Here is a 24,663-nt window from a genome sequence, read left to right as displayed (position 1 = left end):
TAGATACTTAAAATTTTTAATTGGCAAAGTTCTTATTAATGTTGTTTGACTAAATATGGAAAAAGCAAAAAAAGTTTATTAGATGATTTTGGATAACATATAACAATCTTTCACTAACTAAAATTAGTAAAATTTTACTTTTTATGGAAACCTTCAAAAGTATACAATAGATTAGCTTGACAAAAATGGATAAAATGTAGAATTAAACTTTTATTTAATGTCTACCTCATGCTATTTCTTAAATTTATGAAGGTTATATCTTCTGAAAAATTATTTGTCATACAACATTTTACCTGAAGGCAATGATGCTGTTTTTCCATTTCTGTATCTCCTGTTCTTTGCTCAGTATCTAAGGCAGAGTAATAGTTTCAAAATTACTGAATGAAAGAATGAGTAGTGCATCTCAGTCACTATCATACAAAAGGCCAAACAGCTAGCTGCTCTGCCCTGGTAGCTATCACGTAATGTTCTTGAACATAGTAACATTATTCCAATATTCTGAATTATTTAACTTTTTTTGCCAATCAGATAAGTTTTAAAAAATATTCTACAGTTAAACCTTAAACAACATGAGGGTTAAGTGCGCCAACCCTCTGGGTAGTCAAACCACATATAACTTTTGATTCCTCTGAAACTTAACCACAAATAGCCGACTGTTGACCAGAAACCTTACCAATAACATAAAGAGTTAATTAACACATATTTTGTATATGTATTACATACTATAGTCTACAATAAAAGTAACCTAGAAAAAAGAAAATGTTATTAAGAAAATCGTAAGAAATAAAAAATATATTTTGCATTCATTAAGAGGATGTGTTAATAGATCAGGATAAAGATCTTCATTCTTCTTGTCTTGATGTTCATAGCCTGAGGAAGAGGAGGAAGAGAGGGGATTGGTCTTGCTGTCTCAGGGGTAGCAGAGGCAGAAGAACATCAAAGTGTAAGTGGACCTTTGCAGTTCAAACCTCTGTTGTTCTAAGGTAAACTGTACTTGTTTTTAAATACAAAGTTCTAAAACATTTTGTTAGAATAACTACCTTTACTTTCTGTAATTATTTCTACATATTAGATTAATATCTGTGATTATAATTAAATATATGCAATTAAATATAACATAAAACAGTAGTCCTCAATTGCAGGTACTTTTGTCTCTAATGGGACATTTGGCAAGGTCCATAGCTATGTTTGGTTGTCACGACTGAAGGGAGGCTGCTATTGGCATCTAGTGGGTAGAGGTCAGTGCTGCTGCTGCTAAATATCCTGCAATGCCTAGGATAGATTCCTCACACACACACAAAGACTTATCTGGACTAAAATGCCAATAATGCTAAAATGCCAAATAACCCTGATTTATACTGAAGGGAGAGGAAAAATGAAACATGAACATTCAAAGACTAAGTAGCAAGCTAGTTCTTCAAAGAGAGCAATATATAACAGAAATTAGAATTTCCTGAAATAAACTATTTCAGTGCATATTAAAAGCTTGTATGTTTTGTTTATTTGATTTGCTTATCTCCCTCAGTAAGAGTTGGTAGCAGTATCCCTGTTCTATTCACTAAACTTCAAAGGAATAGAAGTGGGGTAGAATCCTGCCCGAGGGCAAACACTTATCTATCTAGTGATTAGAAAGATGGAGTTTTTGCCTAGAATAGGTGAAGATTAAAGGCAAGCCCAAGGAGTCTGAGTCAAAAGAGAGTTAAAATCTGAATTTCCTGTTTCTGTGACCTGTAGATACATTATGGAGCTAAAACACGAAGTGCAAGTGAATAGTTACTGACATTTGGAAATAATTGCCTATAGGAGACGTAAGTTTTTATGAAAACATAATAATGCCAGATCCTGTCTCCATAGAGTATATGAGAACTGTATATGTAATTTCCCCTCATTTGTCTAAGCAATAGTGAAAAGTAAGCATGCAAAGGCAGTGGATATAGCTTTCATAAATACCATCGAACAGAGAAGGGAGATTTTTAAAAATGGAAGAATCATTTATAATCTCTTATAGTCAATGACAAGAGTTTAAGTATGTTAAAGGCCAAATAATAAATTACGTTTGGCTGACTTTGCATATTTTCCCATAGCCTATGGAAATAATAACTGAAATTATGCTATTCTAATGTGTTGTGGCAATCTTAATCACGATAATGAAGGCAAGAGGAAAACGCTGAAAACTTGTTTATCACTAACTTTCCTAACACAATCTGAACTAAACCAATTTTTCCACCTTAAACAAATTAGTGAGACAAACAGCAAGCTTGTCTCACTGTAGGAAGAAGTGTAAAATGCTATTTATGATTACTTTGAAATAAAATATCCACATCCAAACTATATTAGTAAATCTGTATAAATTCCCTAGAACCATACCTGCTACACAATAAGCACTCAATAAGTATGAGCTACTATTTTTATTAAGGCTATATTCCAATATTGCTTTAAATCTAATAAGTATCTTGTGACTAACCAAGTGAAGAAAGCATAAGTACATTCTTCTCAGTCTAGAAGACTTTATATTGCTGATTGGGAACATCAGGGAAAAAAACTCATTCAATGATGAGAGGAATATATTTTTCTAAAATACCAATACCAGTTACAGCAATGCACAATTTTTATTCTATGTGTCCTGTAAATGTTCTTCAAGCAACCCCTTTTCAGAGTCAGAGAAAGAATAAGTAATCGGAATAGGAACAGAAATATGAATAATAAAAATAAGTGACACATGCTCCTCACCACAAGAACAGATGGGATGACAGGGCTTAGTCATGTTAAGACAAGTGAAAGGAGGCACGTACTAAGTATAGCAAATTCGTTGAACCCTGTATGGAATCCCACAGAAAGCGTAATTCACACAGTTCGAAAGTATTTATTTTTCCAGTGATAACATTAATAACATAAAATAAGCATGATAACTACTCAGCATCTTATTAAAGGATATAAAATGAGACCTGAACAGATGTAGTACAAAAGAAAAATACATATTGAATATAACCACAAATAGTTGGTAGCAATAAATCCTTTGATCACAGTTGATTTTAATGAATAATATATACAACATTTGTAACATACACAAAAACTATAATATACAAGTAACATTGTGTTAAAACTTATTAGAAATTTTTTTCAGTCTCAAAGCATATGGGGGCTGTTTTGAATGATCCTTTTGCCATTAAGCACTAATTTCTTCGCATTGTGGTCAGAAGACATTATCTAAACTTAATGTGTAAGAGAGACAAGGTGGCTGACTAGACACAGTCAGGAAGAGCCTCTCCCAGTGAGAGAGACCAAAATACCGAGTAAACTGACATATTTCCAATAGATCTGTAGAGAGAAAACACTGAAAGTAAATGGAGAGATGATGCAGACACTAGGACTGAAGAGGAAGGTAGCTGGGAACACTGCACGGGGTTACTGAGCACCAGGACTTATCCCTGGCCCTAATCGACTTCTGAGGAAGAGTTGAATAAAATAACCATGGAGGAGCCTACTCTCACTATAAACCACCAGCGTCCTAGCTCCAGGAAACCCCATCACCCTCATGTACATTTGAGCTGACAGGGGGAACAGCCCAGAGAGTTGGCTGAGATTGGAGCCCAAGTGACTTTGTGCAGGGACAGCTACAACAAAACATGGCCATACGTGCCCATGCCTCATTGTTCTTCATCTTCCTCTAACACGGGGGTCCTCAACCACCAGGCTGCAGACTGGTACAGGTCCGTGGCCTGTTAGGAACCAGGCTGCACAGCAGGAGTGGCAGGCAAGCGAGCATTACCACCAGAGCTCCACCTCCTGTCAGATAAGTGGTGGCCATGAAACCTATAGTTAACTATGCATGTAAGGGTCCTAGGTTGCATGCTTCTTATGAGAATTTAATACTGGTAGATCCGAGGTGGAACAGTTTCATCCCTCCTATCCCCATCAGTGGAAAAATTGTCTTCCACCAAACTGGTCCCTGGTGCTAGAAACCGGTTGAAGACCGTTGCTCTGAAAGGCTCTAACTTTTGTTGACTGCTGGCCCTGGAGAGAGAAGGGCTGTCTTTCCCACAGGACTAGAGTGTGTCTGATCTGTGCTACCCTGCTCACCCCCCACCTCACCCAGGATCCCTGCCTGGTTGCTCCCATATAAGCAGGTACACAGCACATGCAAGCTCCATTGCCCTGCTAGCAGGCTTTTGCTGGCAGCCTGGGAGTACTTTGACTACCCCAGCACAGCTGGAGCCTGACCTAGAGGGGCCAGAGAACAGAGCCATGGGCCCAGTCCCAGTCCCCAAGGAGTAGAACATACAGTCCAGCAGTACTGAGCTGGATCTGTTGTCAGAATTCTATTGGAGGAAGAGCCCTCACTCTTGCAGCACTGGGAAGAATGAGGCTGAGGTTTGTGGGCTGGAATAGCAGTTGGGCATTCCTCTGTCTGCAAGATCAGTCTGGGAGAGATGTCACCTGCCTGCCAGCTATACCCCCTCTCAGAGGGAGCCCCACAGTCTGGAACACCTAACACCCCAGCAATCTGGGTGAAGAAGGCTTGGGACAAAACTACCTGACGGGACTAAATTCTGGGGAAATCACTGGAAGAAGACCTAGTTGAGAGACTGCAAGGTGGGTAGCTCCCACAGCTGTCTGCTGGGCAAAAAACCCCAGGCCATGTATTGCAAGGAAGCTGAACAAGAAACAGGAGGAAGTTGAAACCAAATCCAAGAAAAAGAAAAACAGTAAAACAATCCAAGAGTTGAAACATGACATAGCCATTTAAAGACAAAAAAATAACTGAACTTTAGGAATTGAAAAATTTTATATGGAAATTTCATAATATAATTGGAAACATTAACAACAGAATAGACCAAGCTGAGGAAAGAATCTAAGAGCTTGAAGACTGCTCCTTTGAATCAACTCAGGTTGACAAAAATAAAGAAAAAGGAATATGAAAACATTAATGAAACTGAGAAATATGGGATTGAGAAAAGAGACCAAACCTGCAATTCACTGGCATTCCTGAGAGAGAAGGAGAAAGAGTAAGCAACTTGGAAACATATTTGAGGATTTAGTCCATAATAATTTTCCCAATCTTGCTAGAGCTGTTGACATGGATATTCAAGAAATTTAGAAAACTCCTGCAAGATACTATAAAAGATTACTATTCCCCATGATACAGAGTCATCAGTTTCTCCAAGGTCAATGCAAAAGAAAAAAGTCTTAAAGGCAGCTAGAGAGAAGTAACAGATCACTTACAAAGGGAACCTCATCAGGCTAATAGCAGACCTATCAGCAGACACCTTACAAGTAGAAGAGATTTGGGGCTTATTTTCATCATCCTTAAAGAAAAGCCAAGAATTCTGTATCCCACTATAAGCTTCATAAGCAAAGGAGTAATAAAATCCTTTTCAGATAAGCAAACACTAAGGGAATTCATTATGACTAGACCTGCCTAACTCGAGATTCTTAAGGGAGTGCTAAACATGGAAATGAAAGAATAATAATTGTCAGTACAAAAATACACTTAAGTACATAGCCGACAGACACCATAAAGCAACTCACAATTAAGTCCAAATAACAACCAGTTAACAACAGAATGACAGGATAAAAACCTCACATATCAACATTGATTTTGAATGTAAATGAACTAAGCACTCATCTTTTCCTTCATTTTATTTTTATTTTTTATTATACTTTAAGTTCTAGGGTACATGTGAACAATGTGCAGGTTTGTTACATAGGTATACATGTGTCATGTTGGTTTGCTGCACCCATCAGCTCGTCATTTGCATTAGGTATTCCTCCTAATCCATAGAGTGGTAGGTTGGATAAAGAAACAAGATCCAATCATCTGCTGTCTTCAAGAAATTCAGCTCACATGTAATAACACCTATACGTTCAAAGGGATGGAGAATAATTTATCCTGCAAATGGAAAACAAAAAGGAACAAAAAATGATATTCTCATATCAGATAAAACAAGCCTTAGAAAATAAAAATAACTTTAAACCCTTCACATAATGATAAAGGGTTAAATTCAGCAAGAAAACTATGCTAAAAAAATAAATGCACCCAACATTGGAACACTGTAAAACAAGTTCATGTAGACCTATGAAGAGACCTAGACAGCCACACAATACTAGAGATATAAACACCCACTGGCAGATCATTGAGGCAAAAAACTAACAAAGATACTCTGGACTTAAACTCAACACTTGATCCATTGGACCTAACAGACATCTACAGAATAGTTCACCCAATAAACACAAAATATACATTCTTCTCATGTGCACATGGAACATACTCTGAGATCAACCACATGCTTGGCCATAAGGCAAATCTTAATGAATTTTTTAAAAAATCAAAATCATACTAACCACACTTTCAGACCACAGTACAATAAGCATAGAAATCTCAAGATTAATCTCAAATAAGCATAAATCTCTCAAGATTGTTTTGGCTATTCAATGTCTTTTGTGGAATGAATTTTAAGATGGTACTTTTTAAAGTTTATTTATTTATTTTTTAAGATGGAGTCTTGCTCTGTCACCAGGCTGGAGTACAGTGGCACAATCTCAGCTCACTGCAACCTCTGCCTCCCGGCTTCAAGCTATTCTCCTGCCTCAGCCTCCTGAGTAGCTGGGACTATAGGCCTGCACCACCACAGTCAGCAAATTTTTGTATTTTTAGTAGAGACAGGGTTTCACCATGTTGGTCAGGATGGTCTCAATCTCTTGACATTGTGATCCGCCCGCTTTGGCCTTTCAAAGTGCTGGGATTACAGGCGTGAGCCACCATGCCCGGCCTGTATTTTTTATTTCTGTGAAAAATGTCTGTGAAGTTTTGTTAGGAACTGCATTTAATCCGTGGATTTCTTTGGTTACTAGGAACATTTTAAAAATATAAATTCTTCCAATCTATGTACTTGGAATATCTTTCCATTTAATGTATTCATATCTTTAATTTCTTTCATCTGTATCTTATACTTTTTATTGTACAAATCCTTCACCTTCTTAAATTTATTTCTAAACATTTTAATCATGATGCTATTATAAATGAGATCATTTTCTTACTTTCTTTTTCAGATAGTTTGTTAGTATATAAAGCTACAACAATTTGTACATTGATTTTGTATCCTGTAACCTTACTAAATTTGATTATTAGTTCTAACATTTTTTGGTGAAATCTTTAGGGTTTTCTATCTATGAAATTACGTTGTCTGTAAATAGGGATAATTGAACTTATTTTTCTATTTGGATGGATGCCTTCTATTTCTTTCTCTTGCCTGATTGCTCTGGCTAGGACTTCCAGCACCATGTTAAACAGAACTGGCAAGAGTGGACATCCTTGTCTTGTTCTTAACCTTAGGGGAAAAACTTTTAGCTTTTCACCATTGAGTATGAAGTTTTCTGTGGACTTGTAATTAATGACCTTTATTATGTTGAGATACATTTCTTCTATGTCTATTTTTTTGAGAGTTTTTATTATGAGAAGATACTGAATTTTTTTCAAATGCTTTTTCTGAATCTGTTAGGATGATCATACTATTTTTATCCTTCAGTCTATTAATGTGATGTATTCATATATCTGATAAGGGGTAATATTCAAAGTATATAAGGAGCTCACTCAATCACAAAAAACAAATAACCCAATTAAAATGGACACAAATACCTGAATATTCACTTTTTTCAAAGAAGACATTCAATGACCAACAGATATATAAAAAGGTGCTCAGCATCTCTAATCATCAGAGGAAGGCAAAGCAAACTACAATGAGATGTTACCTCACACCTGTTAAGATGGCTATTATCAAAAAAAAAAAAAAAAAAGAACAAATGTTGAAGATAGAGAAAAGGGAACTCACATACACTGTTGATTGGAATGTAAATTGGTATAGCCATTATGGAAAACAGTATGGAGGTGCCTCAAAAATTAAAACTAGAACCACCTCCTAATTCAGCAGTCCTACTAAGCTTACATCCAAAGGAAATGAAATCAGTATCTCAGAGATACTTGTATCCCCATGTTTGTTACAGCATTATTTACCATACCCAAAGTAGGAAACAACCTAAATTCTACTAATGGATGAATACTATTCAGCCATAAAACTAATGGCAGTTGTATCATTTGCAACATATGAATGAACCTGGAATATATTATGCTAAGTAAAATAAGCCAGGCACAGAAAGCTAACAACTGGAAAATCTCACTTATATGTGGAATCTAAAAATATATTGAATTCATAACTACTGTGAGTAGAACAATGGTTACCAGAAGCTGGGGGGTGGGGGTGAGGAAAATAGGGAGATGTTTGTCAAAGGGCACAAACTTTCAGATGCAAAATGATCAAGTTCTGGTGATCTAGTGTACAGCATGGGCAGTGATGGATGTGTTAATTAATTTGATGGTGGTAATAATTACTCAATGCATATGTATTTAAAACTGTAACATTGTACATCTTGAATATGTATAATCTTTATTTGTCAATTAAACATTAAAAATAAAAAATTAAAGACAGAAATTATCAACAGGATTTTAAAAAGGAGTTGAATCCTCAATCCTTCTCTAACATAAAATCAGTGATCCATGTAGGCAAAAACACATCTTATAAACAATAACAAGATAGAACTATTTTAAAGTGAGTCCTAAAACTAAACCCACGTATTATATCTTGTAATTCTAATGAGGTAGGCACTATTATTATGACAACTTAAAGACAGTGCAACTGGGGCTTTAAGAATTAAATTAAATATTGGGCTGAAGTTATGCAACCAGAAAATGGCAATATTCAAGCCCTAGTATTTTTAACTCCAGAGCAAGGCTCTTGGCATTTACTTTTGAATTTCCTAATCTTATACTGGACAATAGTATTCTAGCAAATAACTTAAATGTAATATAAAGTCAGATATTATTATATAAAAATCTTTCTACTGTACCCTTTTAAGAAATCTCGGCCGGGCGCGGTGGCTCAAGCCTGTAATCCCAGCACTTTGGGAGGCCGAGACGGGCGGATCACGAGGTCAGGAGATCGAGACCATCCTGGCTAACACGGTGAAACCCCGTCTCTGCTAAAAAAATACAAAAAACTCGCCGGGCGCGGTGGCGGGCGCCTGTAGTCCCAACTACTCGGGAGGCTGAGGCAGGAGAATGGCGTGAACCCGGGAGGCGGAGCTTGCAGTGAGCTGAGATCCGGCCACTGCACTCCAGCCTGGGCGGCAGAGCCAGACTCTGTCTCAAAAAAAAAAAAAAAAAAAAAAGAAATCTCTCTTCATCTTACCTTTCCATCCCCAGCCCAAGCTTTCACAATTCCACTCAAACCTTCAAAACAACTTGTTCACAACTCTGTTAGAATCAGCTGATCAATAAGCTTTTCATAATCAATTATCTTTATTTCACTCATAAAGTGAAAATGTAGAATAAATGGTCTTCTTTAAAAGACCACTGTCAATTTTGATTTTCTTTTTCCTTAGAGTAGCTGGAATACTTATTACAATGGTGCATTTTCATGAAGAACTAGAACCCATCAGAACCTTGCTGTTAAATAATGCTTTGCACAGTTGTTTCAATCAGCCCATGACTAATTCTAACTTTTGAATGAGGGGAAATAGCTGATTTTCCAACTCTCCTGATAATTGCTATACATATTCACAGAAATTTGGAGTAATAATTGGGAGCAAGCACTATTAAATCATTTGTTATATATTTTTTTCTAATAGAATAAAAAGAGAGATTAGAAAATGTCAACAAGTGATTTGTGTAAAGTCACCTAATTCATAAGCTGACATTTCTTCATGGAAATGAGTTAGAAGTAATGCTGGCAAAGACTACTTTCTTAATTCAGATAATGTCGCTTTGTCTCCTTGGAGGCTCTTTATCAGGCTTGAATAAAAATGAACAATGTGAAAATTCCTAGAGAAAATGCGATTATGGTATGATGCATCTTTCAGTTCACATGCTGACATTCCCAGTGTTTTAAAAAGGTACTCCATCAGCCATTTAGATAATAGGAATTAAAAACAGATGGATTGTGAAGAATAAAAATAGGGACAGGAAAATGAGGTTCAATGTCACTCTTTCACCTGCAGAAAGTGTTGCATTTCTCTTCTTGGCTCATTAAAGTTCAGGTGTAGCTGGGATGTTGTACTGTACCTCTAAGAGTCCATTTATCAGCAGCGCTACCCCTTTGACATTTTCTGTCCCAAACTTTATCTGCATGTTTTTTAACTATAATTTACAATATGTAATGTGAGACCTTAGAATAATACAAGGAATGAATATTTATGGCTACTGCCACAAAACTCTTGCCATTTCAATAATACAAAACATCTCTGACTCTGAAGAGGTGCTCAAGACATGCCTGACCAATGTGTGTATCCAGAAACACTTTAAGAATCCCACTGGAGAGATTTGTTATAGGATGAAAAATTACAGCTAGATAGGAGGGATAAGTTCTAATGATCTACAGAATTTTAGGATGACTATAATTATAATATATAGTTTTGATTAGCCAAGAGGAGAATTTTGAATGTTTCCAACACAAATAAATGATAAATGTTCAAGATGATGGCTATGCTAATTATACCAATATGATCACTACACATTATCACTACACATAATATCTATTGAAACATTACTAAGTACCCAATAAATATATATAATTATTATATGTTAATTTAAAAAGAAAATATATTAACTTGTTAAGTGGCCTTAACCCAAAGTATAAATTATCTAGCACATGAAATCCCTCATATAGTTCTGCAAACAGTTGCAATAGTAGGAGAATATCAAGTCCTAGCTTTGATGATCAATTTTGATCCTACTTGAAGTCTAAAGAGAACCCATGAGTCGGTTCAGGCTGAAAGAGGAGGCAGACATCCCTGAATAACCTACCAGATTCCCTGGGGGAGGACTGATTACTCCCTGTGGGCCCCAAATCTGACCACAAGCAATTATGTCCCCATCTGAGATAGAGAACAGAAAAAAACAAAACAAAGGGACACAAGGACACTCTGAGAGGTGTGTTCTTATGTCCCTTTGTTTTGTTTTTGTTTTTCTGTGAATAGTGGTATCTATTCATCTAGATGAATATGTTTACTATGTAGATCATGATGATGGTAACACATTGCATATGTATGTCCAAACAAAATTGTATACATTTAGTATATGTAGCTTTTTGTATAGCAATTATACCTCCAAAATCTGGAAAAAAACTAATAAACAAAGTAATTTAGGACATAACTATTAGCTAGCTATAATAGTATTGAAGTTGAGAAAATAGAGTATTCTTAAGCATTTTGGAATGTTCTCGATTTACTTCGTCCTGTATAAGCAGTATATTTTAAACTAGAAATGTAGGTCTGACCATTGTCTTCAGCTTCATATTTGAATTATTCAAATGCCCATTCATTATTTCCTTTAGATTTTTTGTGTAGGTGATGAATACATTTCAAACTCTACAAAGTTTAAATTGTACTCATGAAGTAACTCTCTACACATCCCAATACCATCATAGCGGCTCCTCATCAAGTATTCTCTCATTTAAGAGTTTCATTACACATCAGCAGTTAAAATTGGAGATTTCATAACCATCCTATTAATTCAATTTTACCGGGGAAAAGAAAAAGAATCACAATTAAATTAAACTCTTCTAGAGAGTTTCACTTTTGGCAAGATGAGCATTAGGATTTACTCTTCTGCCTGAAACAACTTAAAATAAGACAATGTGAAAGAGTGGCTTTCAGACATTGAGTATCAGGTAATGCTAGACAGTGATTTCTGAAAGAGAGGAAATAAATGAGTTCTGTGATGGCTGCAGCTTATAGCATGGGGAGAACTTCCAGGTAGCAGCTCATAAGGGGGAACCTTTTATGAGGTTCAGTCTGAAGGAAGATGAGAGCATCTCTGAGCAACTTACCAGATTCCCCAAAGGCAGGACTGATCACTCCCAGTGGACCCCAACTCTGACCAGAAGCAACTTCTTCCCCATCCTGGTGATCCTGGTGATCATCTTGAGTTGAACTGATGGAGATGGGAGACGGAGGAGGACAAAGTGACTGAAGTTTGCAGGGCAGAGAACCAGAGAGGAAAGAAATACACAGAGAGCCCCAGAAATCTGCAGAGTCCCCTGCTCCCCTCCTATCCTCTATTTTGCTGAATACTGATCAACACATGCAAGGGAACTACCTAACAGCAGAAAAACAACCACTTAGAATTTTCAGATGAGACAATTCTAAGGGCTCAGACGAGGCTGGGAATAATTCGTGTTCCCATCAGCCACAGTGAAAAATCTCAAAATTTATGGAATCAGGCACAATACTCAGAAAGGTATTGCCTCAGGTATTGCCTCATTTTCCTGACTACTGAGTCAGGAAAACATAGCTCAGACTGAAGGTTGTTGTTACGTGTGTGTGTGTGTGTGTGTGTGTGTGTGTGTGTGTGTGTGTTTTAATTTCAGTAGCTTTAGGGGTATAAGTGCTTTTGGTTACAGAATTAAATTGTATAGTGGTGAAGACTGGGATTTAAGTGCAACTTTCACCTGAGTAGTGTACGTTGTACCCAATATGTAGTTTTTTGTCCCTCATCCTCCTCCCACCCTCCCCACTTTTGAGGCTCCAATGTCTTTTATACTACTCTATATGCCTTTACATACCCATATCTTAGCTCCCACTTATAAGTGAGAATATATGGCATTTGACTTCCCATTCCTAAGTTACTTCATTTAGAATAATGGCCTCCAGCTCTCTCCAAGTTACTGAAAAAGACATTATTTCATTATTTTTTGTGGCTGAGTAGTATTCCATGGTGTATATATACCACATTTTCTTTATCTCCTCTTTGGTCGATGGGCACTTAGGTTGATTCTATATCTTTGCAATTGTAAATTGTGCTGTGATAAACATGTGTGCAGATGTGCTTTTGAAGTAATGACTTCATTTCCTTTGGGTAGATATCCAGTAGTCAGATTGTTGGATCAAATGGTAGACCTACTTTTAGTTCTTTGTGAAATGTCCTACTATTTTCCATAGAATTTGTACTAATTTACCTTTCTACCAGCAGTGTATAAACCTTCTCTTTTTACCACATCCACACCAAAATCTATTATTTTTAGACCTTTTAATAATGACCATTCTGGCTGGGATAACATGGTATCTCATTGTGGCTTTAATTTGCATTTACCTGATGATCAGTGATGTTGAGTATTTTTCATATATTTTTTGGCCATTTGTATACCTTCGAGAACTGTCTATTCATGTCATTTGCCTACTTTTTGATGAGATTTTTTTTCTTGCTGAATTGTTTGAATTCCTTATAGATCCTGCGTTAGTTGTTCGTTGGATACATAGTTTGCAAATATTTCCTCCCATTCTGTGAGTTGTGTACTTATTCTGTTTATTATTATTATTTGCTAGGTAGAAGCTTTTTAGTTTAATTAAGTCCCATTTATTTGTATTTGTTTTTGTTGCATTTGCTTCGGGATTTTAATCATAAATTCTTTGTCTAGGCCAATGCCCAGAAGAGCTTTTCCTAGGTTTTCTTCTAGATTTTTTAATGGTTTCAGGTCTTAGATTTAAATCTAATCCATCTTTTTAAAAATTTTAATTTAATTATTTTTTTTTTTTTTGAGACAGAATCTCGCTCTGTTGTCCAGGCTAGAGTGTGGTGGCACAATCTCGGATCACTGAAACCTCCACCCCCTGGGTTCAAGCAACTATCCTGCCTCAGCCTCTCTAGTATCTGGGATTACAGGTGTGTGCTACCATACCCAGCTAATTTTTGTATTTTTAGTAGAGACGGGGTTTTGCCACGATGACCAGGCTGGTCTTGAATTCCTAACCTCAAGTGATCCACCTGCCTCAGCCTCCCAAAGTGATCGGATTACAGGTGTGAGCCACTGCACGTGGCCTCTTTAATTCATCTTGAGTTTATCTTTGTATATGATGACAGGTAGGCATCTGGTTTCATTTGTTTACATTTGGCTATCCAGTTTTCCCAGCACCATGTATTGGATAGGGTGTCCTTTCCTCAACTTACTTTTTTGCATGCTTTGTCAAGATCAATTAATTAGAAGTATTTAGCTTTATTTCTGGGTTCCCTCTTCTGTTCCATTGATCTGTGTATCTATTTTTATATCAGTTCCATGCTGTTTTGGCTGCTATAGCCTTTTAGTACAATTTGAAATTGGATAGTGTGATGCCCCTGGCTTTGCTCCTTTTGCTTAAGATTGCTTTGGCTATTCGAAGTTGTTTTTGCTTTCATTTAAGTTTAGGATTTTTTTCTAATTCTGTAAAAAGTGATCTTGCAATTTTGATAGCAATTGCACTGAATCTGTAGATTGCTTTGGATAGTATGGTCATTTTTTCACAATGTCGATTATTCCAATCTTTGAGCATAGGAAGTATTTTCATTTGTTGGTGTCATCTATGATTTCTTCCAGCAGTTTTTTTGTAGTTCTCCTTGTAGAGATCTTTTACTTGCTCAATTAGCTGTATTCCGAGGTATTTCATTTTCTTTGTAGCTATTGTAAAATGAATAAAGTTCTTGAGTTGATTCTCAGCTTGGTCATTTTTGGTGTATAGCAGTGCTACTAATTTGTGTACATTAATTTTATAACCTGAGACTTCACTGAATTCATTTATCAAATCTGTGAGTCTTTTGGAGGAGTCCTTAGGGTTTTCTAGGTATGCAATCATATTATTGGCAAACAGAGGTAGTTTAACTTCCTCCGTTCCAAGCTGTATGTTCTTTATTTCTTTCTCTTGCCTGCTTGCTTTAGCTAGGACTACTGTACTATGTTGAATAGAAGTGGTAAAAATTGGAATACTTGTTTTGTTCCAGTTCTTAGGAGGAATGCTGTCAACTTTTGCCCATTTAGTGTAATGTTGCCTGTGGGTCAGGGTCTGTCATACATGGCTTTTAGTATTAGGAGGTATGTTCCCTTTATGCCTAATTTGCTGACAGTTTTGGACCTACCCAACTAATCTTTTATTTTTTCTTTAAATAAAAGAAAGAAGTTTAATTGGCTCTTAGTTCTGCAGTCTATACAAGCATGACATTGGCATTTGCTTGGCTTCTCAGGAGGCCTCAGGGAGCATTTACTCATGGCAGAAGGTGAAGAGAGAGCAGGCATATTACATAGCCAAAGCAGGAGCAAGAGAGGGCAAGGGGAGGCACCACACTTAAACAACCAGATCACTTTCTCAAGGACAGAACCAAACCATGAGGGGTCCACACTCATAGCCCAAACACCTTCCATCATGCCATACCTCCAACACTGGGGATTACAACTCAACATGAGATTTGGAGGGGACATTCAAATTATATTACCACCCCAAACTTTCTACCCCTTGGCAAACCTCCTAGGTGGTGTTCAGTCATGCAGTTCTCTCTCTGATCATGAGATGACATCTGATTTTCCTTTTCTTAAAAAAATTACTATTTTATTCAGGCTTTACGTAATTTTTTTAACTTTTTTTTTGGGTTCAGAGTTACACATGCAGGTTTGTTATATAGGTAAATTTGTGTCATGGGAGTTTGTTGTACAGATTATTTTGTCACCACTAGTGCCCATTAGTTATTTTTTTTTGAATCCTCTCCCTCCTTCCACCCTCTATGGTCAAGTAGCCCCCAGTATCTATTGTTCTCCTTTTTGTGTCCATGTGTTCTCATCATTTAGCTCTCACGTACAGGACAAGTTGTATTTGGTTTTCTGTTCTCACGTTAGTTTGCTGAGGATAATGGCCTTCAGCTCTATTCATGTTCTTGGAAAAGATGTGATCTTGTGCTCTTTTTGGGGGCTACATAGTATTCCATGCTGTGTATGTATTGTATTTTCTTTATCTTGTCTCTCATTGCTGGGTATTTAGGTTGATTCCATGTTCCATGTCTTTGCTATTGTGAATAGTGCTGCAATGAACATAGGCATGCATGCGTCTTTATGATAAAATGATATATAATCCTTTGGTTATATACCTAGTAATGACATTGCTGGGTTAAATGATAGTTCTGTTTTTAGCTCTTAGAGTAGAGTTACTGCTTTAAACAATGGTTGAACTAGTTTACACTCTGTCAATGGTGGATAAGCATCCCCTTTACTCCACAATCTTGCCAGAATCTGTTATTTTTTGACTTTTTATTTGTAGCCATTCTGATGGGTGTGAAATGGTATCTCATTTTGGTTCTGTTTTGCATTTCTCTAATCATCAGTGATATTGAGCTTTTTATCCACATGCTTGTTCGCTGCATGTATGTCTTCTTCTGAAAAATGTATGTTTATGTCTTTTGCCCACTTTTTAATGGAGTTGTTTGCTTTTTGCTTGTAAACTTAGTTTAAGTTCCTTATAGATGCTGGATACTAGACCTTTCTTCAATGGATAGTTTGCAAATATTTTCTCCAATTCTGTAGGTTGTCTCTTTACTCTGTTGATAGTTTCTTTTGCTTGGAAAGACTCTTATGTTTAATTAGATCCCATTTGTCAATTTTTGCTTTTGCTGCAATTGCTTTTGGCATCTTTGTGATAAAATCATTACTCGTTCCTATGTCTAGAATGGTATTGCCTAGGTTGTCTTCCAGTTTTTTTTATAGTTTTGGGACTTACATTGAAGTCTTCATTCCATCTTCAGTTGATTTTTGAATATGGTATAAGGAAAGGGTACAGCTTCAATCTTTTGCATATGGCAAACCTGTTATCCCAGCACCATTTATTAAATGGGGAGTCCTTTCCCCATTGCTTGTTTTTATCAGCTTTGTTGAAAATCAGATGGTTGTATGTGTGTGTCATTTCTGGGCTCTCCATTCTATTCCATTGGTCTATGTGTCTGTTTTTGTACCAGTGCCATGCTGTTTTGGTTACTGTAACCCTGTAGCATAGTTTGAAGTCAAGTAGTATGATACTTCTAACTTTGTTCTTTTTGCTCAGGTTTGCCTTGGTTATTCAGACTTTTTTTTTTTTTTTTGGTTCCATATGAATTTCAAGATAGTTTTAACTAGTTCTGCAAAGAATGTCAATGATAGTTTAATAGGAATAGCATTGAATCTAAATTGTTTTGGGCAATATGGTCATTTGAATAGTATTGATTTTTCCTATCTATAAGCATGGAGTATTTTTCCATTTGTTTGTGATATCTCTGATTTCTTTGAGCATTGATTTTGTACTTCTCATTGTAAGGATCTTTCACTTCTCTGGTTAGCTGTATTCCTAGGCATTTTATTCTTTTTGTGTCAATTGTGAATGGGATTGCATTGCTGATTTGGCTCTTGGCTTGGCTGTTATTGGTGTACAGAAAGGCTAGTAATTTTTGTCCATTGATTTGGCATCCTGAAACTTTGCTGAAGTTGTTTATCAGCTGAAGGAGTTTTGGGGTGAGACTACTGGGTATCTAGATAATCATATCATCTGCAAACAAGTATAGTCTGACTTCTTCTCTTCCTATTTGGATGCCTTTTATTTATTTCTCTTCTCTGATTGCTCTGGCTAGGACTTTGGTACTATGTTAAATAGGAGTGCTAAGAGTGAGCCTCCTTGTCTTTTTTGTTTTTAAGGGAAATTCTTCCAGCTATTGCCTTTTCAGTATGATGTTGGCTGTGAGTTTGTCATAGATAATCTTTATTATTTTGAGATATGTTCCTTCAATACCCACTTTATTGAGAGTTATAAACATAAAGAAATGCTGAATTTTATTGGAAGCATTTTCTGCATCTTTTGAAATAATCATGTGGTTTTTGTCTTTAGTTCTGTTTATGTGATGAATCACATTTATTAATTTGAATATGTTGAGCCAACTTTGCATCCCAGAAATAAAGCCTACTTGATCATAGTGTATTAGCCTTTTGATTTCCTGATGGATTTGATTTGGTAGTACTTTGTTGAGGATTTTTGCATCTATGTTCATCAAAGATACTGGCCTAAAGTTTTATTTTTTCATTGTCTCTGCCAGGTTTTGTTATGAGGATGATGCTGGCCTTGTAGAATGAGTTGGGCATGAATTCCTCCTACTTAATTTTTTGTAATAGTTTCAGTAGGAATGGTACCAGCTCTTCTTTGTACATCTGATATAATTTGGCTATGACTCGGTCTGGTCCTGGGCCTTTTATGGTTAATAGGCTACATGGTAGGTTATATATTACTGATTCAATTTTGGAGCTCATTATTGGTCTGTTCCTGGAATCAATTTCTTGCTGGTTCACTCTTGGGAGGCTGTATGTGTACAGGAATTCATCCATTTCTTCTAGATTTTCTAGTTTGTGTGCATATAAGTGTTCATAGTGATACTTATTTGTATTTCTGTGAAGTCAGTGGTAATATCCCCCTTGTCATTTCTGATTGTGTTTATTTGAATATTCTCTTTCCTTCTTGATTAGTCTAGCTAGTAGGCTATCTATCTTATTATTTTTTTTTCCAAAAAGTCAGCTTCTGGATTGGCTGTTCTTTTGAATGGTTTTTGGTGTCTCAGTCTCCTTCAGCTCAGCTCTGATTTTGGTTATTTCTTGTCTTCTGCTAGCTTTGGGGTTGATTTGCTCTTGCTTCTCTAGTTCTTTTACTGTGATGTTAGATTGTTAATTTGAGATCTTTGTAACTTTTTGATATGGGCATTAAGTATTATAAATTTCCCTCTTACTATTGCCGTAGCTGTGTCTCAGAGATTCTGGTATGTTGTATCTTTTTCTCACTAGTTTCAAAGAACTTCTTGATTGCTGCCTTAATTTCATTTTTTACCCAAAAGTCATTCAGGAGCAGGTTGTTTGTTCTTTGTAAATGTATGGTTTTGAGAAATTTTCTTCATGTTTCATTGTATTTTTATTGTGCTACGGTTCAAGAGAGTGATTGGTATGATTTTTTTTTTCATTTGGTGAGGATTGTTTTATGTTTGATTTTGTGGTAGATTTTAGATTATGTGCCATGTGGTGATGAGAAGAATGTATATTCTGTTGTTTTTGGGTGGAAAGTTCTGTAGGTGTTTATGAGATCTATTTGGTTCAATATTGAGTTCAGGACCTTGTTGATTTTCTGCCTCAATAATATGCATAACACTGTCAGTGGGGTGTTGAATTATTAATAGGATTAATAATAATTCCATTATTATTGTGTGGGATTCTAAGTCTCTTTGAAGGTCTCTAGGAAATTGCTTTATAAATCTGTGTGCTCTTGTGTTGGGTCAATAAATAGTTAGAACTTCTTGTTGAACTAAACCATTTACTATTATGTAATAAACAAATCTTAAGAGCAAGCATTGAAAGGATTAAACTGTTTCCAAATAACTTGGTACTTTTAGAATAACACTCAAAAATATTTATAGGGATAAAATAAATCTAATACTAAATTTAAAATTAGAAATATCTGACCCCTAATTTAAAAAATTACCCAGAAGAAAAAGTAGAAAAAAAGGACTCAAAAATAAAAAAATCAAGGAATAGAAATAGAGGCAGAAATGGCGCAGGTGACAGAATTACTAGACAAGAACATCAAAACAATTATTAAAATTATATTACATATGTTCAAGAAGGTAAAGTGAAAAGGAAGTTTGCTAAATTCAAACATTAAAACCCCAAATCAAATTTCTTGAGTTGAAAATATTTGAGGTGAAAAATGCTTAATGGAATTAATAGCAGATTACACATTGCTGAAGAATTAACTATTGAAACTAAAGCTGTAGGAACTGTCCAAAATGAAACACAGAGACAAAATTGACTAGCAAACACACAAACAAACAGAGATTCAGTGTACACTGGAATAATTCCAAATGTCAAATATATGTGTAATTGTAGTTGTCCCTGAAGGAAAGGAGGTGGGGAGGGGACATTTTTAGGAATAGTGGAATAAGGTTTTTCCAAATTTGATTTTTAAAAATCTATAAATACCTTAAAACTTAAGGAACCCTGAACACATAGAAACACAAATAAAACTACATCCAGATACCTCACAGTTGAATTGCTTAAAATTGCTAGTAAAAAGAAAAATCTTAAATGTATCCAGAGAAATAAAGAAAAATGAAGCAAGGAATGAAAACACATTTCTTATCAGCAAGCATATAAACCAGAAGATTATGAAAGAACATCTTTAAATCTCTAAGGAAAAACACTGTCAATCTAGAATTTTATGTCCAGTGAAAATATCTTTCAAAAAGGAAGACAAAATGGAGAACTTTTTCAAACTTACAAAAGCTAAAAGAATGTGAATTAGATAAGATGGAAATAGAAATAACAAGCCTACCCAACGAGAATAAAGAATGAGGAAAAATAGACAAAACATTTTGATTTTTGGTATTTTTGTATTTTAAAATCTTTGTAAAAGATAATTGTGTGTTTAAAGAAAAAACAATAGCAAAGTAACCTGGGGTTTATGATACAAACATGGTATGTGATGATGGAGTAAAATTGTGAGGGAGAAAACGGAGTCTTGTAAGACTCTTATACATTGTGTTAGTTCATTTTATATTGCTATAAAGGAATACCTGAAATGGGGTAATTTATATTGACAAGAGATTTATTTTGGCTCATGGTTCTGCAGACTGTACAAGAAACTTAGTTCTGTCATCTGCTTCTGGTGAGGTCTCAGGAAGCTTACAATCATGGTGGAAATTGAAGGGAGAGCAGGCATGTCACATGGTAAGAGAGGGGGTAAGAGAGAATGGGGAGGAGATGCCAGGCTGTTTGTGGCAACCAGCTCTTGCATGAACTAATAGAGCAATAACTCACTCATTACTTCAGGGAGGGCACCAAGCCATTCATGAGGGATCCACACCATTACTCAAACACCTCCCACTAGGGTCCACCTCCAGCACCGAGGATCACATTTCAACATGAGATTTGAGGGAAAAAATATCCAACTAGATCATACATGAAGTGATATATTACTTAAATTAAACTGTCACAAGTTAAAGTTGCAGACTATAAACTCTCAAGCAACTAAAAAAAATTCGGCAAGTAAGTCAACAAACAAAATAAAATAAAATTATTTAAAAAGTCAATTAATCCAAAAGAAGGCAGTACAAGAGGAAAATAAAGCCTGGAACAAAAAAAAAACAGCTAGCATAATGGTAGGTTTAGATGCAATGATATCAAAAATCACATTAAACATAGATGACCTAAGCACACAAATTAAAAGGTAGAGCCTGGCAGAATTAATTGGAAAATGAGAAAGCAAGACATTTGCCTGTAAGAAACTCACTTAAAAAAACACAAATAGGTTAAAAACAAAAGGATAAAAAGAAAACTCATGCCAAAACTAATTAAAAACTTGAAATAGTTACACTAATATCAATATATGTAGGTGAGGTATGTTAAGTGAAGAATATTAGCAATGAAACGGGAAATTCATTATGAGAATGGCATAAACTTATAAAAAGTACATAGCAAACTTCAATGTTTATACACTGAATAACAGTTTCAAAAATCATAAGTCAAACCCGATAAAAATGCCAGAAGAAGAGAAAAATACATAATTATAGGCAAAGATTTCAACACACCTTTCTCAATAATTGACAGAACAAATAGACAGAAAATCAGTAAGGACATAGAATAATTGAACACCACTCTCAACTATTTTGACCAATTGACATTTTACAATATTTCACCACCAATAGCAGAATATGTGTTCTTTTCAATGACACACAGAGTATTTACCAAGATAAACCATATTATTTTATAAGCAAATTTCAATAAAAGTCAAAGGATTTAAATTTTATACAGACCTTTCAAGATAAAAGAAGAGAATGCTTCCTAACTCATTCTCTGAGGCCAGCATTACTTTAATACCAAAAACTGATCAAAAAAAGAAAAACAAGAAAAGAAAGCTATAGACCAATGTCCCTCCTGAAAATTAATGTAAAAATTCTTCACAAAATGTTAGTAAATAAAACCTAACACTATATAAATTGTATTCATAAAGTATCATGTTCAAAGTTGGTTTAATTCAATATAATTCAGTATAGTAACAAACTGAAAAATAAAGCCATAAGATCATTTCAAAAGATGCAGAAAAAGCATTTGACAAATACTAACATTCATTTCTGATAAAAAAAATAGTCTCAGCTAGCTAGCAATAGAAGAGAGTTGCTTCAATTTTATAGAGTCTTTATGAAAATTTTACTGGTAGCATTCATAATTAATGGTAAAAAGTGCTTTGCTACTAAAATAAAGAAAAAGGCATGGATGTCTTAAGGCAAGAATGAGAAATGAAAGAGTGAGGTTGGAAGGGAAGAAGTATCACTGGCTTTATTCAAAGAAACATCATTGTTTATGTAGAAAAATCCTATGAACTTGCAAGAAAGCAACTAGATCTAATAAGAAAGTTCAGCAAGTGTGCAGGATACAAAATAAATTTATGAAAATGTATTCCTAGATTCTAGCAAAAATCAGAAATTGAAGCTAAAAACAAATACAATTTATAGTAGTATGAAAAGTAAAATACAATAGCACCAAAAATATAAAATATTTTTAAAGATGAGCAAAACCATATGCTGAAAACTATATAATGCTGCTCAGCAAAATTAAACACTATCTAAATAGAGAGCTATAGTGTGTTCATGGATCTGGAGACTCAAATGTTTAAGATATCATTTCTATCCCAATTTTTATTTATTGATTATGACTAGAGTTCATGAACAGACTAGATTCCTGTTCTAGTCTCAAAAATTTTCACTCTAGTATACAGTTTGTTTTAGATTGTCTAAGGTGCTAAAAGCCCACAAACTCTTTCAGGAAGTGTAAGATAAGAAAGGACTCCGGAAGCTAGTCTGAAAGCCCAACATCTTATACATACAAAATTTTTTTGCAGAGCTGGGATCTTTCTTCAAATCAGAAGCAGATTTCATGGCAGCCATAACTGGGTTGATCAGAAGTACTGTTTTCAAAACATCTCCTTCCTTTTATCCGAAGTTTCTTCCACCAAAATTCTCCCCATTCTCTTTCAGGATGACTTGGAGTTTAAAAATCATTGCAATAAATGTAAGGTTTTTATTTCATTTTCAAGCTTCATTTGAAAATTTATTCATAGGTTATAGAATATGGAGATGTAGAAAGGTGTCTATTTGTGATTTCTTTATGTAGGAGTATTATAAGAGTCCACTATTCTTAGAGACTCTGATAAACAGCATCTGACTCTTCTGAAGAGTCCAAGAAAATTTACAGCTTAAAAAAAGAGAGGGAATGTGTCAGGAAAGAAATATGAGCTAAGTTTTAAAAAAGGGCAGAATGAAGCAATTAGAATAACTAAGTTAGGAATAATGAAAATGCTGGCTATTGTGCATGAATATGAGAGCAAATTGATCTTCTTTGAATAAAGGAGAGGCTACGTGACGTTTCCAATCTTTTGGTAATCTTCAATACATATTTTTCTTTTTACAGAAAAATAACCACAAAGGCATGGAGTCTGACTCAGTGGCTCCACCATAGACTTGCCGCTGAGAGGGGGTCAAAGGGTAGGTTCAGCTCAGCAGGTGTAAGGAACTACAGCTGCTGGAATAAATCAACAACCTTGCAGACAATGCTCCAGGGAGCTCTGGCAACATGGGGAATTTTGAACTATCTAAAAATCCCTGAAGTGAGAACTAATGACAAGGATGAGTTAATGAAGTGAGAGGCTCAGTCTATACCGACATGCCACATTATTTCAATAAGATATTGAATTTGTGTTTAGTGTTGTGTACAGAGTTTAAATTTTCCTATATTTTCTTTTCATGCTGAATTTTGTAAATGGAGACTCGTTTTTTAAATATATACTATGTTCACTCTTACTTTCAGTGTTCTCTCTCAACCAAGGAGAAATGAATTAAAATTAAATGATCCTCTGGAAATCTCTGCTTAGGTGTTATGAACTAGAGGTAACCTTTCTAACTTAAATAAAATTCACTTATCTGGAGTTTTAAGGAGATTTTGGCTAAACAACCTTCTGAAGAAAGAGTTTTAGCAAACCTAGTGGATATATAGTCAATTACTTCTGTGTGATTCACTGAGGAATAAGAATATTACAGCAGTTGTAAGACTGCTATCTAATACTGAATTTTATTATAGGCAACACTGCTCATGTTTTATGTGTATTAACTTATTTAACCCTCATAACAGTATGGAGATATTCTTATACTATTAGTAGCCTATTTTAAGAATGAGGAAAACTGCAACATATAGAGGTCAAATAACGCATCTAAGGGTACACAGGAGGTGAGTGGTGAAGCAGGGTTTTGGTCCTGGTAATCACCCCCCAGATCCTGTGTTTATAGGCACCACTATAGACAGACAATGGTTTTGGTCCCCATTTGAGCTAGGCTACTTTGCTCTGTTCTCTGGCTATATGGTTACTTCTAATATTTTTGCCATGAACTTAATAAGTTGACTCCTCTGAGTTTAAGATGCAAGCTTTAGACTCCCTCTCCCTTTCACTTGGCATGGAGCCTTGCAGTAGAGTAGAGTAGTGGCAATGAGCATCTAGGCACAGATGAGAACAGGAAGCACCTTTCTTCCCAAGACACCTGAGTCCTCAAAGAGGTGCAGAGCATCCAAAGTCCCAGAGGCCCTTGAAGTGGTGGATCAATAGGGCTTATGGAAGCGATGAAGACATGTTGATCTCCAGGATGATATGAGTTTTATGAGCAAAGAAGCATGAGTAGATCTTGGAATCAGAAGTGGATGATAAAACATCGGAATAATATATTTCAGATAATCTCCATGGAATTGTACATCTCAGTGGAATCCACCATGGACAATT

The 24,663-nt window shown here is 35.5% G+C and overlaps 1 protein-coding gene and 2 long non-coding RNA genes across 3 annotated transcripts in view; 2 read left to right on the top strand and 1 right to left on the bottom strand.

Moving 5' to 3' along the window:
* The window catches only part of LOC105475110 (uncharacterized), a 316,642-nt gene that overhangs the window by 186,288 nt on the left and 105,691 nt on the right, over positions 1-24,663 (top strand). The window lies entirely within an intron of this gene.
* On the top strand, positions 875-23,362 carry LOC139362748 (uncharacterized). Its single transcript, XR_011622008.1, has 3 exons — positions 875-943; positions 13,594-13,711; positions 23,307-23,362. It is a non-coding gene; the product is annotated as an uncharacterized lncRNA (long non-coding RNA).
* LOC105475119 (solute carrier family 13 member 1) overlaps positions 5,787-24,663 on the bottom strand; it is a 119,330-nt gene continuing 100,453 nt past the window's right edge. Inside the window, exons 15-16 of the transcript XR_011622005.1 lie at positions 11,880-11,983; positions 5,787-5,890 (exon numbers count right to left, since the gene is read on the bottom strand). The gene's annotated coding sequence lies outside the window, so the exon portion shown is untranslated. The remainder of the gene's footprint in view (positions 5,891-11,879; positions 11,984-24,663) is intronic.

This window comes from Macaca nemestrina, chromosome 4 (assembly GCF_043159975.1).
Source record: "Macaca nemestrina isolate mMacNem1 chromosome 4, mMacNem.hap1, whole genome shotgun sequence".
In the NCBI taxonomy this organism is placed as follows: Eukaryota; Metazoa; Chordata; class Mammalia; order Primates; family Cercopithecidae; genus Macaca; species Macaca nemestrina.
Note: the sequence above shows the minus strand (reverse complement) of the source record. Positions and strands in the feature narration are given on the sequence as shown.